A 4,141-nucleotide genomic window follows, 5' to 3' on the forward strand; every position below is an offset into this window, starting at 1 on the left:
GCTGTAAAACTTTGCAGAAAAGTGGATAGAGAAATACATGCTCTGTGTTCTGGCTTTTCTTCTGTACCGTTGTAACGCTGCATCTGCTGGTTAGCAAATCAAAGGTGTGCAGATCGGATTTTCTGCACGTACCCTGTGTGCACTGACAGAGTTCATGGCCTATAGGAAGCGTGCTGACAGTGCAGAGGGATGGAGTGACAACAGAAATTGTCACAGCAATCTTGCAGCAATGACAGCTGCTTACTGAGATGGCTCTCCTGGGGACTGGAATTGGTCCACGGTCATTGTTTTCCCTCTGGAGATGAGAGCTTTCAGGGCTGCTTTTATCTTGAGACACCGTTTAACTCGCAATGCTGGAGTGAAAAGTGGTTTTCTGGATTCGTGTGCAGGACAGAGCTGTCAGGAGGCACTGCTGGCTGAAGGGCAGTGCAGAACACCCTGTGCCTGCTGAACAGAGTGGCTTGGGCACAGAGCAGCCCATTAACAATTACGTTGTAAAAATAAACCAAGAAATACATAAATCACGAGGTTTCCAAAGGTCCTCCAGATCTTTGGCAAACTTGAATCCTATCTGAAATGCTCTTTGATTGATTAGAGAAGGTATCTTCATGCTGTGACTCAAGATCGAGTCAAGATTGAAACTTCAGGCACGTTCCTGTGAAAACTAAGCTGGGATGTCCTGCTTCTTGCTTGTTTCTTCTTCTGGATTTTTATTTTTCTTCCCTGGCTACAGTTCTGCATAACTCCAAGATTTTACTTTGGTCCCAGAGGGGACAATCAGTGTGTTATTTCTTGTCTGTCCTTATGACCCAGCTGTAATCCTGTAACACGTTGTGCTAGCGTGAGGCCCTAAGGAAATCAGAGATCTAAATGTACAGGATTATAGTTGTTAGATTCAAACTATGCTTGCCCTTTTTTTAGGATACATTTCAATATACATGTACATTAGTTCCCAGCCCAGCTTTCCTTCTCCCAGCAGAGACTCGGTGAGAAGAACTGCTGGGTGCTGTGCCCACCACCAGCACTAACAAAAGCCCTGGCTGAGGCTCCTATGGGCTGACTGTTTGAAATATTGCACATGTTTTAGAAGGGTCTGGAAGGTGCTTGCTGTCTTCCAGGACAGGTATTGTGTCTGTGAATTTGAACCTTGTTTCCTTTTAACAGCTTTTCTTGCGGCCTTTCGGTGTCACTAAGGTAATGCTTACAGAGGAGCATTTGGGAGAGGTTTGGTTTGTTTTTTCCCATCTGCCTTTTACTTACTGACAGTGGACAAATTTGCTAGAGATTTAGTGTATCAGTGGAGGAAAGCAGAGCTTTTCCTCCTTCCTGATGCAAAGCTCTTGGCACCCTTTGGGTCAGTCCCAAGTGACCCATTGTGCTGGGAGAGCAGCAGTCCTAGCAGAGAATCAGGAAAGCACCAACTCAAGGAAATAAAGGAACAAAAAGTGACAGGTGTGCTAGAGTCAATGGAGAGAGGCACAGGGTGATGGAGAGGAGGAAGGGAAGGCTGAGGGATAAGTGGAACAGGGATGGAGCTCAGGTTGGAAGAACCAGGAGCAGGGATGGCAATAGTCACGGGAGTTCTTTAAGGCTGAGGAGGGATTGAAGTTCGTTATTGTGCTTGTAATATGAAGGGGTGATTTGAGATGTGAGTGCCAAGCTGGAAAAGCCAAAATAACGTTACTGGAAGAACACTTTAATTGAAGAATGACTCGCTTGATGAGTTAGTCAGACTGTCTGCTCATGATATAAATTGGGGACCGAGGGATCGTTGCAGTTTTCTGGCTCAGCCATCTTGAAGTCTGGCCAAATGGGTAGTTTACCTATGAGCTGAGGAGTCTGGAAACACAACCGAAGCTTGGCTTTGAGCAGTGACCCCACATGCTGTATGGATGTCTGCGGGCTGTGCTGAGCCCTCAGCTATACACAAGGGTCATGAGTCTTTGGGGAAAGAGCTGTTGGAGACCGGCATGGAAGGAATCTCATTTTCTGTGGATTAATGTGCTACTTGTTACAGCTGTCGCTACTTGCTCTGTTACAAGTGTGGGTTTTGGCTGGGAATGTTTTAGGTACTGTGGCTGTGGCTCAGCAATTTCATATTTGAATTTCATATGGTTAAGCAGCGCCTTCTGGAAAATCAGTGGGAATTCCTTCAAGTCTGCACCTGAGGAAAAGTCAAGTTCATTGCCACGTGTGGTGTAGCTGCCTTCCCTCCCTGTCTTGGTGGAATCCCCTCGTTCCCCATTTGCCCTGGTTGTTAAGGGTGGTGTGGCAGCCCCGCAACTCTGCTTCTGCTGTGGTTCTGATCCTGGGAGAAATCCTGCACTAGTTCTCTGCAGGAATCTGTGGGCAAGTGTATTGGTTCACGTGCAAAACCAGCGTGTTAGGGATTCAGCAGCCTCTGGTTTGGGCTGAGCTGCTGGTAAGGAGTTCATCTTGTACTCCTTCATCACCTCTCTGTGCAAAGCACCAGGCTCCTTCAGAGGGACAGCACTGCTGTGATGCAGTGCAACGTGCACTTCAGGCTTGAGGAGCTTTCCTTGTTATTATGGTTGTGCAGACAGTTGAATATTTTATTAGATATTTGTGGATTGTTTAATTAAATGGATAAAGAGTCATATCCTTTAGACTAGGGAGAAAAAGAATGTAAATTTTAGAGCTAATCCTTAATTAAAATGTGATGTAAAAAATGGTGTTAAGTTTCACTGTGAACGCTCTTTAATTGAATTTTGTTTAGTTCACACTGGAAGTGAATGAAAACGGATGAAACTCAAGCTTACCTGAGCTAGAAATGAGATGGCATACTGAGGTCATCGCTGCATATTAACACATACTTTTAAAATTCATGGCTGTCATTGATTTGGTTTGTTTTTTCCCATCTGCCTCCAGGCAGGCAACACTCCAGAAGCATGACTTGTTTTGAGGTATTGTAGTGATGCTTTTTTCCTTTCCCTTTTCCAATATTTTAAAAGACTTATGATGGGATTCGGGGATGTAACAGCATTAAGCAACAGCAGTAAACAAACAGGATTTCTTTTACCAGAACACAGTGGAGTGTTTTCCTTTGCCAGAGCAGCCCTGGGGCATTCATTGAAGCTGAGGAAAGGGGGAGGAGACATAATTTATGACCTATGGCAAGAAGAGTAAAAGAATTACTAACAAATCGTTAAGGTTGAAAAAGACTTCCAAGATCATCTGGTCCAACTGTCTGCCTACCACCAGTATCACCCACTGGCCATATCCCTTGGCACAAGGGTAACTTCCCATCCAGCAACCTCAGGTATTCCTGGCTGTGCTGGTGTTGGTGCTGTAGATAGCTGTATGCACATTTGGAGAATATAACTTGTGAGCCCCGTGAGCACTTGGGCTCCCTGCTGGAAGCTGGGCTGCTGGCTGTGTGGTCAGACCATGCCAGGCCATGTGCACACACTGGGAACTTGCCTGGGGCAGAGTAATTATGGGAGGCTGTGTTTTTCGGGAGGATTGTGTGCACTGACTTGCTAAATAGTCTTGTGATTAGTGTCTTATTTAAGAGGATTTTGGGACACGTGTTGTTGTGGCACCAGGTTTCTGCTAGATGTAGGGGAGAGGTTAAAAAAAATGAACTCTGTAAAGGCCGTGCTGTGCTTCTGGCCAGGCCCATGGGATATGTGCTGTGCACTGCTGCTCCACTATACCGTGTCTGTGGGCAGTCCAGGAGGCAGAGAGCCCTCATGTGCATTGGGCTTTATAGGGGCTGTGGCTCTGAAACTTCCTTAGGAGCCCACAGTTCAGCCCAATGGGTGTTTTATCAGCCCACATGTTTGTGTTAGGAGCTCTGACCTCATGTCCTGGTGTTGGACTTCTGGCTGTTCTGCAGCCCACAGCTCATGACCAGCAGATTTGGTCCTCAGGAAAGTTTCACTGATTGCTGTTTGGACTGTGTGTGCGGTTTTACTTGAGCATAACTCATGTTTAAAGGTGCTGGCAGCTCAGTCACTGCTTTCACCACTCTGTATTTTCTGATTAGCCAGTCTGGCTGATGTGACTGTCTCACCTGGTCTCCTTAATTTCTTTCCTAGGCCAGCAAGCTCGATTAGAAGTGAGATGAGGGCATGAAGAGCTGCTTGCATGGCACAGATGTGGCCAGGTGATATCCAGA

The sequence above is a fragment of the Tympanuchus pallidicinctus genome, unplaced genomic scaffold (genome assembly GCF_026119805.1).
Source record: "Tympanuchus pallidicinctus isolate F22 unplaced genomic scaffold, pur_lepc_1.0 scaffold22, whole genome shotgun sequence".
NCBI classification, from domain to species: domain Eukaryota; kingdom Metazoa; phylum Chordata; class Aves; order Galliformes; family Phasianidae; genus Tympanuchus; species Tympanuchus pallidicinctus.